General features: G+C 41.7%; 1 protein-coding gene across 1 annotated transcript in view; it reads left to right on the top strand.

Annotated features, from left to right (window-relative positions):
- Positions 1-14,613, top strand: part of Slc24a3 (solute carrier family 24 member 3) — a 480,001-nt gene that overhangs the window by 70,586 nt on the left and 394,802 nt on the right. The gene's annotated exons all lie outside the window — the stretch shown is intronic.

Below are 14,613 nucleotides of genomic sequence, written 5' to 3'. Positions count from 1 at the left end.
AGCCCATTGTGGGTGGTACTACACCTGAGCTGATGGTCCTGGGTTCTGTAAGAAAGCAGGCTGAGCCAGCAGGGAACAAGCCAGTAAGCAGGTCCTCTCCCTGGCCTCTGCATCAGCTCCTGCCTCCAGGTTTTAGTTCTGTTTATGTTCCTGTCCTGACTTCGGTCAATAATGGACCATGGTGTAGAGGAGTAAGTCAAACAAACCCTTTCTTCCCCAACTTGATTTTGGTTATATAGCATCATGATAGCAATAGTACCTATAACTAGGATAAAAGGCAATGTGTACAACTATAGAAAACTCATAATTAAAATTATATCTTTCAAGTCTAACTTCAGTCCTTGGCTTCACCTGATCAAGGCGGCAGTGGGTGTTGACTCTCTTTTTACCCAGGGAAGATTATCACTGAGGTAGAAATTCTCCCAAATGCAAATTATATTTTTTCACTGGAAGAAAGTGATGATTGTTTTTGTATAGATGAAATCATTAATGATATGGAAAGAATCTGGGAAATCCTAAATCCCAGTCTATCAAAGGATGTTACATGAGGTTTCCAAATTCTCCAAGCTCCATTGCCTTCTTCTGTAAGGGGCAGATTAATGTTTCTTTCTTTCTTTCTTTCTTTCTTTCTTTCTTTCTTTCTTTCTTTCTTTCTTTCTTTTTTTTTTTAATAGGTGGTACAGTCAATAATGACATGAGCTTTGTAGAATCTGTGGGAACTCAGTGGTCATTAGGTGCACAAAATGAGTCGCATCTCCCTCTCTCCTCTTTACCAAAATGGAAGAGAAGTCAGGCTGACATGAACCTGTACGACTCGGCAGGCACATTAGAACATGGCCAGATATTTGGATTATTCAAAGGATAATTACAGTAGTTGAGCTAGTTCAGCAACAAGGCACCATTCTCATGGGTCAAGCAGTGAGGAGACAATAGATAAAGGGATTACTCAATGGACTTCTGATTTCAGAAGGCCAAAGAGGCCAGGTTGTAGACAAACAAGATGAAAGGGAGTGGGGGGGGGGAGACTTTCTACTTCATACCCATCCTGGGCTCTGCCAGGAAAGGGGCAGCCAACCCACATTTCTCTAAACTTTGACATCCCTTTGTGGTCTTTAAGACATTTTATTGAGATCCCCCCTTTTTAAATAAACTATTCTCTAACATAATCTGGTAAGTGGTGTATCTGGAATTCTAAAAGGCAGGCACAGGATGATAGAGCGTCCTTTGATGTAAGGCTTTGGGGGCTATTTGTAAAGCACGTTTGGCTTTTCAGAGTATTTGATGTTCATTATCTTACTGGAACAATTTGGCCCTTGGAACAAATCCACCCAGCTCAGACCTCCAGCTTAGGAATGACTATCCTATAATGCTCAGTTGATAAGTAAATAATTGCAAGTTCAGAGTCACAATGGTGAGGAGAATTGGAGGGATTACTACTTCTAGTCTCTTCCAAATCCCTTCCCTTAAAGTCAGTCTCAACAAACTAGAGCCCTTGGATAAAATGGCACTGTTAGCTATATTTTATGAATAAAGTTGTATTAGAAAACAGTCACACACACTCATTTATGAGTGGTCAATGACTATTCTTGTCTGTTAAGGCTTAATTGAGTAGTTATAGATAATAGAGTATGCAAAGCCAAAATTAGTTATTCTCTGGCCCTTTGTAGAAATATTTGTTGCTGTTCTCTGTGCTGGACCCTGACACCAAAGCCTCATGTGGCCTGGAAAGGAGATTAAGCCAAGAATGACTTTTTAAACTTCCTTTATGTGCCATCCCTGTGCCACATGTAATCCCCAGTATTAGAAGGTTTGTGAGCTGCATATTTTTCTTTTCCTGCCCCCTCTATTCAACACATAATATAAACTCTTCTGTCCTCCCGTATTTCACTGTTATTATATTGGGAATATGTTTAAAATTTTACTTCAAGAAAAATTTTCTACTCCCTAGAAATACTTCAGAAGTGCTATTCTGGGCTGTCTCCTGCTTCATAGCATCTGCTTTTCAAACTCGTTACTGCCTGCATTTGTTTCTCCCTTGGATCTAAGAGTGAAGCTTCAATGCAGGGTTGAATTCAGGTATACCAGCCCATGGAATACATCCTCACCTACATGAAGAGACCATAAGAACAAGTACGGGGTGGCTGGAAGCACCTACTTTTGGATCCGCCCAAGGGAAAATCCTTTCCCTGGCCCCATTGCACCTGTTGATTGGACCAGTGTTGCCTAAGACAGTGATGATGCTCATGTCTCCCTCCTGGCCAAGGATCACATACTAGTTCATGTCTCTTGCCTTGTGGTTCTTACTTCTCTCTCCTTTGTCATTTATGTAGCAGCAATATATCGAGGGAAACTCATTTGAATAGCTCACCCAGAAGTTACCTTTTTGCATAGCCAAGCTGTGGTTTAAATGTTTGAAGGAGCCTTGCTGGAATTTGCCACTAGAAGGTGTGAGAATGAGGACAGATTAGCCATAGTGATAGTCTGATGCCCCCAGTTTTGTTGTGTGTACAACCAGCTTTTAAGTCATTATCTGCAAATATAGACTGGCAAAGAGCATTGGTTTGGCCTCATCTAGGTGTGCTTAAGGTGTCTAGGAACCACGAGCAGTCTAGACCTCAGGGCTTGCAAAAGTGATCATTTCTTGGCCAGATTTGAGACCTGTTAGATCAGAACTTCTTGGAAGAAGACCTAGACATCTGAGTTTTCATGTTGTCTAGGGCTTGTTGTGCTCTCCCTTGGTTTTGTTCCTAGAAGTCACTTGAGATGTGAAGTTTATGCCTCTCACAAGGCTTAGAAGTTTGGAAAGCTTTAGTAAGGGACTTGGGATAGGACCTTAGGTGTAAGCAGCTATCCTTGCCACACTTTGACTCAGAATGTGATGCTCTGAGCCTGAGGATGAGATCCAACTACTTTTCCCATAGCTTCTCTGCAGTTTCTCCAGGATCCCACACTTAGTCTCAGCTGCCTGCCTGAGGGACACAAAGAGAGTAGAGCTGAGTTATGTACCACATGAGTTCAGATGCAGAGACTTCCCTCAGTGGGCTTCTTGTGGCCAATATGGTGATGGCCTCCTTTACCATCTACTTAGTACCAGGCCCTAGCAAAGCTGAGAATAGTACTCACATTGTACTTCAGAGAACTATTAAATACAAATATGTCTAGATTGTTGTATAGCTGCTTGTGAGCCTTCTGATATGAGCCCATTCATTTTTATGATAGAAAAATAAAATCCCCTAATTAAATATTAACAGCCCTTTTTAGAAATAGAACAAAAATGATTTTATTCTAGCCTAGTGTCTTATCTGTCTATATCAAGACCCAGAGTTCATCCTGGGCTCCTAGTCCTGGGCCAACAGTGAGACTTCAAGATACTACACACCTTTGGGATTATAGACAAGGAATCGAGACAGGAAACATGACCACCAACTGCAGCAGATTGTGCTGGAAGGGGCAAAGAGTAGGAAGAAACAAAGAGTAGGCTGGATTTGTCAGTAGTTTTGTTATTCTTTTGTCTTGGGATAATGAGAAAACCTGAAGATAAGAGATGCTCGTTTTTTTTGTTTGTTTGTTTGTTTTGTTTTGTTTTGTTTTGTTTTTTAACAGCACTGTTTAACAGCCCTGGCTGTCCTAGAACTCACTTTGTAGACCAGGTTGACCTTAAACTCATAGAGATCTGTCTGTCTCTGCTTTCTGAATGCTAGGATTAAAGGTGTGTACCACCACTTGGCAGGATGCTCACATTTTATAACTCCTTAGTACAGTTATGGATGTAGGCCTGAGTCCTGTAAAACCGGGTGGGAATCCTGACTTTGACACTCGTTCAAACCAGCTATTTAACATCTTAGAGATTCCGATTTCTCCTCCATGCAGCAGAGACGGTTCACAACAGTGAGTTTATAAAGAGCACCAAGTATTTTACAGCCAGCACATGCTTGGTATTGAATGGATGCCCATTTCCTGGGCTCATGCTGGGAAGATTCTAAGTGACCTAACAAACAAGGACTTGGTGAGTGACACATAGGGAACTGTAATTACTATTCATGCTATCGATTCTTTTCTGTGACTTGGGGAACATGAGAAGAGTAAAGGGAATTTGGCAGGTATTAATACAAAAATCCAGGAATAAAATATAAACAGCTTTAACTGCCCAAGTGTTTGTGCAGGGCACAAGAATAGCCTATGGGCATAAAAATGAGCCACTAAATGTGTCTTTTATAGAGAAACAGGAATTCCACACATGACAAAACTTGCTGATTTGCCCTAGGCAGAGCCAGAGAGTGACCACTGTTGACTAGGATTTGGAGCATTAGATGGAGTCTGCTAAGTTGTGTGTGTAGAATGAATCCCAGTGGATGATGAAGAGTTGACAGTCCATGAGCAGGTGCAAATGATGTCGGGTTTTTTCCTGTGTAGGACCCTGCTTCCTGTTGTCTTAGCTCATTTGGCTGCTGTAACAAAATACTGTAGACTGTTAGGCTCTAAGGAAAAGGAATTTGTTACTCACATCTCTGGAATCGAGAAAGTAGAAAGAAGAGGTGCCCACAGAATTGGGGGCATGGTGAGGGCATGCTTCCTTTTTTGCAGATGGCACCTTCTCATTCTAATTGTCAAGATCTTTTTCAAACTTTATTTTAAGATTTATTTATTTATTGTTGGTGTGTATGAGTGTTTTGTCAGAACATCTGTCTGGGCATCAAGTGCATACGTGGTGCCTCTTGAGGTCAAAAAGAAGGGGTTGAAATGCCTGAAATGAGTTATGAGTGGTTGCGAGCCACCACATGGGCCCTAAGAGTTGATCCATGTCTTCTTAAGAGCAAAAGTACTCTTACCACTGCATTACTCCCCTAGCTATCTCCCCAGAATGTGAAGCCCTACCAGTGGTAACAGCTAAAGAAGCATTGTCTATTGGGTACCTTCCTTCCCTGTATCACTTGCTCATTCCCTTCTGGTGTTTCCTGAGATAGCCTCCTAAATAAACACTCAGATCCTTGTCTTGGCATCTGCTTACTTGTCTTGGCATCTGCTTCTAGGGGAGCCCAAAGTAAGCTGAGAAACTCAGTGGATACTGCAGTGTTTATGTGCTATCTTTATATGGGTCATTTATAAATCATAAGTTATCTTAAAAAAATCACCTTGTAAGGGGCAGGAAAAAAGAAACATAAAGAAATAAACGGCACCTAAGAGAGTTTTTCAGGGACAGAATTTGTTTGACATTTAAGATATTGCTCCATTCAAAGTTCCTAATACAATGCTCACTTTAGTGCAAGGGCCTGGTTTTCCTACCTGGCTCAGCATCTATGCCTCAGTGGAGGCAAGTGGAGAATATTTTTTTCTTCTCTCTGATGCTATGACTATTGACTGTAATAAGGAATCTGCCCAACTCCAGAAGGATGCTGCATACGCCTCCTGGCTCCAGCAGCTTCCATAGAGTAATAACATGGCTGTTTACAAAGTGGATCACATCACTCCCTCTAGCCCCTTAGCTTTCCCTCATACTTACTATAGATGAATTTTGTTCATTACACCCAGAGATACTGGACTAGCAATAAACCCTTAAGAAACAGAGAGGTATCCCCCACATCCCAACACTTTCCTAGTTCAGTATACAGTTCTACTTTGGAGAGGCATGGTGGGGGGAGTGTTATAGGTAACTGGTCTTTGCTAAGTTTCTTTCCCTGGTGAGGTTTTCAGATACTACAAAATTCTGAGTATCTGAGGAAAAAAATGACCAAAATGTACAAGACTTTTCTCAGAGAGAAACTGAGCCAATTCATTAACATTCACCCAGAGAGTTCATCATTGTGTATATGCACATGTGTTGATATATGTTCTCATGTATCTACATATAACCAAGAATGTATCTATACTCCAAAATATGGATGGATCTTAAAGCCTGTGTGCCAAGAAGTCTTGTATCAAAGAGCATGCTTCCACACAGAGTTCTAGAGCAAGCATGAACTACTTATATATAAGAAGTGTGGTTGTGGGAAGGTTGGATGGGCTAGGAGTGTCCTAAGAAACCATGAAAGACTGTCCCTGGAATCACGGTGTGTCTTTATCTTCATAGTAGTTGATGCACAGTTATATACTTGTCACTAACTTGCTGACAGTAGGCTTTAGACTTGTGGACTTTGTTCTATGGGTAGATGTAACCCCCAAAGAAGGGAAATAATAAACTTTATTTAATGATACATTTATTAGCCTATGAATGGGAGGGAGTATAGCTTTAGTTTGTCTGACATCTGGTCTCAGTATGTAGCCCAAGTTGGCCTTGAATTCCTGATTCTCCAATCTTAGCCTCCCACGTGCAGGGATTACATGAGGGAATACATTAATATCTATAAATTGCTTTGAAATACACAAAATATGAAGATTAATGAATGGATGCTGGCCTGACTACATAGAAAAATGATAGAGTAAAATACAAATAAAATACAAATTGCAACTCTTCAGTGGAGGTTCTGTGGTCTGTAGGTGGTTACTCTAAAATTCTTCCCATTTTCCAGGATGTTTGCAAATGTTCACACTGAAATGTTCAAGAAAACAAATTGAAGACAAAAGTCTTAAAACAGAGAGGGGATATTATGGATGCAATTTTCCATATAAATAACCTGTAAAGTTGTGGCGTTTGCACGTAACACTTGTAGACTTCTAATGATAATTATTGAGGGGTTGTGTCCCCTGGGAACTGCTAAATTGAGACAACAGGCTCAGATCTGGTCATCTTTAAAAAACTATACTTTTCCAGCTAGAAAGATAAAATAATTCTGCAAAGGGGCCAGTGACCTATCTGAAACCAGGGTCAAGGGATACAATCTACTAACCCACAGAGAGGGGCAGCTGTGTGGCTACTTCTGATTCAGCCATAAATAATTCAGTGTCATACGTCAGCCTAGGATTTCAGGTTAAAATGGAACAGGCAATGGAGAAACATAGACGGTCAGAAGCCTCTATGTCTGTGGCACACAGGTCACCTCTTTTGGGGTGGTCTCACTGAGGTGACATTCAAAAGACAGGCATGCATGTGAGTGCTCAGAATGGAGAAGTGGGTATCACATGAATGCTTACAGCTCTCCTAAATTCACATGCTGAAATCTGAGTCCCCAAAGACTTAGAAGCCAGAAATGGGATTCACGTCCTTATAAAAGAGAATCCACAGGTACAGCAGACACACCTTGGAGTTCTTCTACCAAGGAGGGTGGGGGATCAGCTTTCAACAGTTATGCCTCGAGGGAAGGAGTACACAGGTTCTGGTTGTTGGAAGTTGGGCTAAGGATAGAGAAGGGCGAGTAGAGCATTAGCAACCATCGGCTAATATGTTTCTTCTGTCTCCCCTTATATCTTAATAGCCTGGGGAGTACAACCTAACCCCAGAAATTTTGTTGTGTTCCATCCCCTTCCCCTGGATGTGCCCATTTGTGTTTGTCTCCATAAGGACAAGTAAGTACTCAGGCTTGGTCCTGTATCTTCCAGCCTCATAATGTGTTTGCACAATCACTGATAGAGGCTCACAATTAGCAGTAGGTTCAGATCTGTGAAAGGGAGGGAACTTTCATGAAAATCAGAAACCATTCCTACCTTCCTCATACTGTGTGAAATATCTGGGGCCCCAAGAGGAAGCTCCAAACTTGTCACAATTGCAAAAATGGAAGCTATAAGAGAGTCCTACTCCAGATTCTCCTACCAGGAAGCAGAGAATTAACCGTCAGTGGAGCAAATATTTTATTTTACAATTCAGGAAAGTAAGCAAGTCATGTCTAGAAGTGTGTGGGACCTGAGCCTGGGACTTACATAAACTCAGAGAGAAGACTCCTTGAGGACTGGGTAGATGTTAGAGACATGGTACTGTTGGAAACATCCTGGCCATCTCATCCATGGCCCTTGGAGGGTGTGAGATTTTAGGGGCACACATAGGCTTTTCTGGCTCCAGAAAATATGCAAATGGATGCATATCTTCAGGCAACACTTTAATCTTTCACCATGCTATGCCTTGTGTAAAATGGAATTTGTGTTTCATACTAAATCATTTTTCAAAGAGAGTTGGCATGTTTAAAGCGAGGGACCCTGTACTCCTGTTGTTCACCTCTTCTGTGGTTTCCCTTTTCTAGACATTCTCAGTGGTGAAGTACATATACGTTAGCAATGCTCTCCAGCCAAAGCTTGGCACAGTGGAGGGATTTCCCAGGCTGCAAGACAGTGTATGGATCCCTTAGAGGAACTAGAGTGTCGATTCTAGGGAGAGATTGTAACTCATGGACCTTTCAGACACCAGTGCTGAGACTTGGCCTGCTGGCTATCACTATGAACATAGCTGGCCATTGTGACTTGTGTGTAAGAGGTAAAATGCAGCAGAAACTGTGTGCCTTCTACATCTGAGTTATTGCAGGCAGTGCAGCCTCTATCTGGCTCTCCCTCGGGATGAGTTGATCTTGGACTCTGGCCACCACACTGGGAAAAAAGCCAAGAAGTCAGGGAAAGCCACATGCAGGCTCTCCAGTCAGCAGTCCCAGCTGGCTCAACAACTAAACATGTGAGTATAGACCCTTCCTGGATGACCCAGCCACAGCCCCTGTCTGATAGCAGCTTCAGAAGGGACCCTGAAGAGGAATTGTGCACAGGAGCCCAGGTACTTCCAGAACCAGGAACGAGAAAAATGAAACAGAACTGTGGTTCTTTGGTGCTGGCAACTTGGGTTGGTTTGTTCTGTAGCCAAAGTGTCTGACACAGTTATACATCCATCGTCCCACTACTGAGGAGCATCCATAGCCAACAAAGGATCCCCATTGCCCATCACTCTCCTTGAACAGTAGTGACTGTTCAATTCTTGTTTCCCCAGAAGTCATGGTAAGGGGAGAAGGGACATCTCTCCTTCCTATGGTTCTCAATCTCCAGATTTCTGACACTATTTGTGACTTAGATGTAGACAGAAGGTTTCCATCATACTGATTATTAGACTGATTGTCTGTTTGACAGTTAGCAGTTGCTGTTTTTCTCTCTCCACACAGGATCATCATGGTGATGGCAGGCAGCTATGACACACAGTTCTACACTTAACCATAGTCTGGACTCTGGCCTCCATTGGCCAAATTTCACTTTCATGTTTTTTTTGATTATACATGTGTGTGTTGGTGGGGGTTTGTGCATGCTTATAGAGGCCAGAAGAGGGAGCCGTGGTTACAAGTGGTTGTAAGAGAACTGGTGTGGATGCTGGAAACTGAATTCAGGTCCATTGTAGGAATAGTATGTGCTCTTAACAACTAAGCCATATCTACAGCCCCGCTAACTTGATTTCTGGTTAGGACCTCCATAACCCAAACTGGAGCTTTAGGAAGTAGCCAGCTGCAGGGTGCCTAGCAGAGGCTTTTCTGTCCCTTCCAATTTTTTAGTTTTTTACTATATGAATCTTTGTGGGACTCTTCATACCCTCTTTCTCCCTGACGTCACTTTTTGTTCAGTCCAGAAATGGCCAACTCCATTGGCTCCTGGGGATAAGTGGGGAAAGAAATCTGCAAAGGCAAGAAGCTACCATCGAGTAATTAATAAGCAGCTACCAGATAGGGCAGGAGTGACACACCTTTGTGGCTACTTGATCACCTCTCCACATACATTAGAGTCATAAGCTCTTAACACTCACAAACTTAAAAAATTCCTGTTGCCCACATAATGCTAGAGTTGCCTTTGTAGCATCGTTTTGAGGTGCTGTCCTTCATGTCCTTGGATACCTATAATGACAGGACGTTCACTCTACCTCCTTTTATTGCTAGTCATCCTTTTGAATAACCAACATTAATTTTCTTTATGCTGTTCTGAGTTTGTACGTTATACCTTAAGCCTTTCTCACTTGTATATCTTTGAAGGCAGCTATCAATTTCTTCCATTTTCAGGTTTCCCTCTCTTTGGTCTTTCAGCAACCTCTCACTATGACATGGTTTGGAGATCTTCCATCTCCCTGCTCACCTTAGGTCCTCATTACCATCCTCCTTGCTCACCTTTGGCCCTCAACACCATCCTCCCTGCTCACCTTCTTGCTCAAATATTGAAATGTTCATCCTCTGCTCGGCTCACAAACATCAGTTTGCCGCTGTGTTTGAACATGCAGGGAAATGGAGACTGACTGAATCGTGATCAGTTCTTAGATGCAGTTGCTTCTGATGCACACTTAGCATTCCTCAGGACAAGCCCTCAGGTCTTGTCCAAGGAGGAGACAAGGGAACCAGGTACTTCTTGAGTGTTCCCTTGAAGTCAAGTCTGGACTAAATGCCCTACCTACAGAATCTTAGTCTTGGTACCATGCTTATGAGTCAGACATTCCTGAGCACCTGGGGAGAGTTGGGCAGGGCTGAAATTACAGCCCAGCCATGCCTAAGTGATGCATCCCAAAGCCTCACCCCTCAGTAAGTGCTGCCAGGGAAAGTCTTGTAAGGATGCCCTATTTCTCAAAGCTCTGACCGTTTCCCAGTGGGTGATAAGCCCCAGACCAGGGCCGCTTTGCTCACTATCACATCCTCAGGATATAGATTTTTACTTGTCATGTGAAAAGAAACCTTTGTTCAATGAACAGTTGAATGAATGAATCTGAGAAATTTCCATGTGGCAGTATTTCTTTTTTTAGTTGAAGTAAAACAGCAACAACAAAAACCTAATGAAATAAGCACATTCCCAGGTATTTACTCTCAGAATTAATAAATTTGGACATTTAATATAACCTTGGGACAGCAAGAGTTTCTGACCTTAAGTTATTTTGGGGATATACATTTTGCATAATGTATATTATGCAAAGATATCTTAGGGTTGGAACCCACAGCTAAAGATGTAATTCATGTTCACATGCATGTTTTGAACATGCATGAAGATAATTTCATATGATATTTTAAATTTTTTTGTATGTGAAACAAAGTCGTGTGCATTGAGACATCAGAGGTCACATGTGGAATTTCCCTTTGTAGTTTTACACTGATTGGTACCCAGGAAGCTCCAGGTTTTGGATTTATAGTTTGTTCTCTGTATTTAATTTTTTTTCTCCTACAAGAAATAAAACCTATCAGTTCAAATTTTTATCCTTTATATTTAGTTGCCCAAATCTTTGACCTTCATAAGCAACCACCTTTCTATTTTGAAAGTTTCTGGGTTGTATCTGGTGTCTTTAACTTCATGTGTATATATGCATAGGTAACACATGATTCTGGTATCATTCTTCGATGAATGTACATGTCATTTTTTGCTTTATTAGCATTAACATTCTGTGATTCTCCTCTCATGATTGAGCAGAGCTCTAAGTATAGACTCTGGCTCATTTTCCTGCTGTGTTTCTTGTTTACACATTGTCCAGTAATCAATATGAGGGCTGTTGTCTGTTCTCAGCTGTGGGTATTAACATTATCACCATCATCCCAAACTTTCAAGTGAGGAGATTTAGACCCAAGAGGTAAATGATCTGTCTAAGGTGAGGCAGTTAAATGATTGTGTAGAGATTCAGCTCACTTTTTCCACCTCGGGGTGGTGGCCTTTCTCACTGTTAACAAGATCTCCCTTCAGGGAGTGAAACAAGTAGTGGAGGGATCCCTACATCAGCTGGAAGCTAGAGGAGGAGGGGATGATGACTTTAGGAGTTGAGTATAAGCATTTTGTTGAAAAGGTTATTCCGGTGTGTTAGAAGGGATTATTCATGGTGTGGGGTTCCCCTTCTGTGTTGTCACCACCAGATGTGGACAACATTGTCACTAAGTCTCCAACCTAGTGGACACTGAGTGGAGTACCCACTCCTGGCACCTGTACACAAGACAAGGATTACGTTCACCAGAAGTCTTGTGTACTTCATAGAAGACATGGGTGGCTGTGTGAGACAGCATCTCCTTCAAGATGGGGCCATTGATGTCTTGAGGTAACATACTTTTTGTTTCTCATTTAAACTAAATATAGTCTTACAGTCTCTCACTGAGCAAAGTTTTAATACCAGTTACCACCGAAATGGCTTGATCATGTCTTCCCTCATTTCTCTTTAATATTCAGCACTTAAAATTAGTCAACGTTTACAAGTTTCTCAGAAGAGATTCCTGTAACATTAAAGATGCCTTTTATTTTTTCAAGGCATACATGCAATAGTGCAATGTTCTTCAAACCACTTGGCTCACTTCCTTTCCACTGAGAGACCTGGAAACAGTTTGTAATTCAAGCATATGATATTAAGTTAGGAATATGGTACAGGCTTGTCATCTCACCTTCTCCAAAGGCAGGATGATCATGACTTCAAGGCCAGCCTTGTCTCAGAAATGAAATTTCTCACACAATGCTTATTCATTTACTGGGAAGCATTCTTGGGGTTCCTCTACAATCACCCTGACAAGACCTGTCTAATCCCTATATATGACTTGGTAGGGTTTTTCATAAAGAAATTCACTTAGATTGTGTAAGCTCTGACCCTCCACACTTTTACATGAGGTTGTCATAAGGAGGATGTTGGCACCCATGAGCCTGTTGTATAATGCATGAATAGTGATTGTTAGCCACTGTTAGGATAGTCAGTTCACTAATGGCCTGAAGGAAGATTGAGAGTCCTGTCATTGCCTGGACTGAACTGAGTATTCCACCAATAGAGTTACAGCGATGTAATCTTCCCATTCTGCTGGGATTTGGCTTTTTTTTGGGGGGGGGTTCTTCAAGAACATTGTGGAAAGGACCTGAGGTCTTAGTCCCCACCCACCTGATGTCCCAGCATTTTTGTGGCATAGGAGACAGAAATCCATTCCATTCCCTAAGGACATTCATCCCATGTTGTTCTACTATTCTCTGTCAAAAGGGGACAGCAGGGTTCTGAGCCATCCATTCCTGTACTTTCTTTTCTGTTCTTGAAAGAAAATGAAAATCCCTCAAGTTAAAGCTACTAATAAAGCATTTTACAAGGAAAGAAGTGTGTGAGAAAACACTCCTCAACAAAACATTGAAGAGGTGTTTGGGGGAAGATGGACTATGGAAGAGGGCAGTGACTGGAGTTTATGTGGGAGCAGACTTACTATCTGGATCCTCAAATAATCCACATACTTCAAACCTGGACCAGGATATTTTGGCCCCCTGTGTTTTGAGATCCACTTTTTCCTTTATTTTTTTTTTTAATAAGCAAGGCAATATTCATGCTGCTAAATTTACCTCTTCTAGTTGACTGCCTCTGATTGTTTTGTTCACGTATGATATGTGTTGTTAGCAGCTTTCTGTTGAAGATCAACAGGACCAGGGGCTATCACATCCCTGGAGAAACATGGTCTCATGGGAGTTAGTGACTCCCAAATGTCACATTTCTTTCTGTATAATTATGTTCTTTTCCCAGAGGAAGGTTTTTGGTTGTTTTAGGTTTTGTTTTCATTTTTTCTTTTAGCTTTTCATTTTATTTTTAGGCCTTCCTTATATTCTCAGTTTGGCTGAGAGAAATAAAAGTATTACAGCCTGACCATGCCCATGAGAAACTGAGGTGATTGTTGTTGTTGACTAACTCTGAAAGTTATTTGTTTTGTCAGTTTTCTGAAACTATGACAAAATATCTGAGATAGTTAGCTTATAAGAAAAGAAAATTGGGGTTGGAGAGATAGCTGAGTGGTTAAGAGCACTGGTTGCTCTTCCAGAGGTCCCAAGTACAATTCCCAGCAACCGCATGGTGGCTCACAACCATCTATAAGGGGATCCAATGCCCTCTTCTGGTGTGCAGTAGTACATGAAGACAGAGTACTCATGTACATAAATATGTAAGTAAATAAATCTTTTAAAAAAAAGAAAAGCAAAAAATAAAAAAGTGAGTTAAATTTTAAAAAGAGATTTATTTTGGTCCACCATTTCAGAAATTTCAGTGTGTTGGCTTTGTTAACTTTGGGCCTGTGATAAAGCCGAGCATCAGGATGCAGACACTATTCCACAATGGCTAGAGCACAATGAGAGTGTGGAAAGAGGACCAGGGTCCCAGCATCCCATTTTGAGACATCCCCAATGACGTAACTTCATCCTACCATGCCTGATTTCCTAAAGGTTCCACCACTGCACCAATACACACAGCCTGGAGAGCCTTTAAACCATGGGCCTTCGGGTGCAGTTAAGACCCAAATTCTAGCACCATATATGAAATCTCCTAGCTTCTCCCCTCTTTGCTCTCACCATGTGTTATGCTGGTGCACAAACCAACTGGCTGGTAAGGGTTTGTGAAAAGTGGCAGCTCCTACTAAAGAGTGGGTGCCCTGCTATAAGTTAGGAGTATTTCTCTTGGTTCTCATTCTTTTTATTTTTGATTAATTAAATTTTTTGATGTGTCTCTTTTCTTGCTCTCCTCTATTCATCTCCCCATTCAATCTTCCTGCTCTCTCATGCTCTCCTCCCCATCCCCTTCCTTCTATTCCCCTCCCCCTATGCGTCCAATTTGTTCAGGGGCTCTTGTTCCTTTCCCTTCACCTGGGGACTGTGTTTGTCTCTCTTACTGTCCTCCTTGTTTCCCAGCTTCTCTGGAGGAGTGGATTGTAGTCGGATACACCTTTGCTCTATGTCTAATATACATATATGAGTGAGTACATGCCATGTTTGTCTTTCAGTGACTGGGTTACCTCACTTAGGATGGTTTCTTCTAGTTCTATCCATTTG

This window comes from Phodopus roborovskii, unplaced genomic scaffold (genome assembly GCF_943737965.1).
Source record: "Phodopus roborovskii unplaced genomic scaffold, PHOROB, whole genome shotgun sequence".
Lineage (NCBI taxonomy): Eukaryota > Metazoa > Chordata > Mammalia > Rodentia > Cricetidae > Phodopus > Phodopus roborovskii.
The sequence above is the reverse complement of the archived record's forward strand: the minus strand, read 5'-3'. Positions and strand labels throughout refer to the sequence as shown.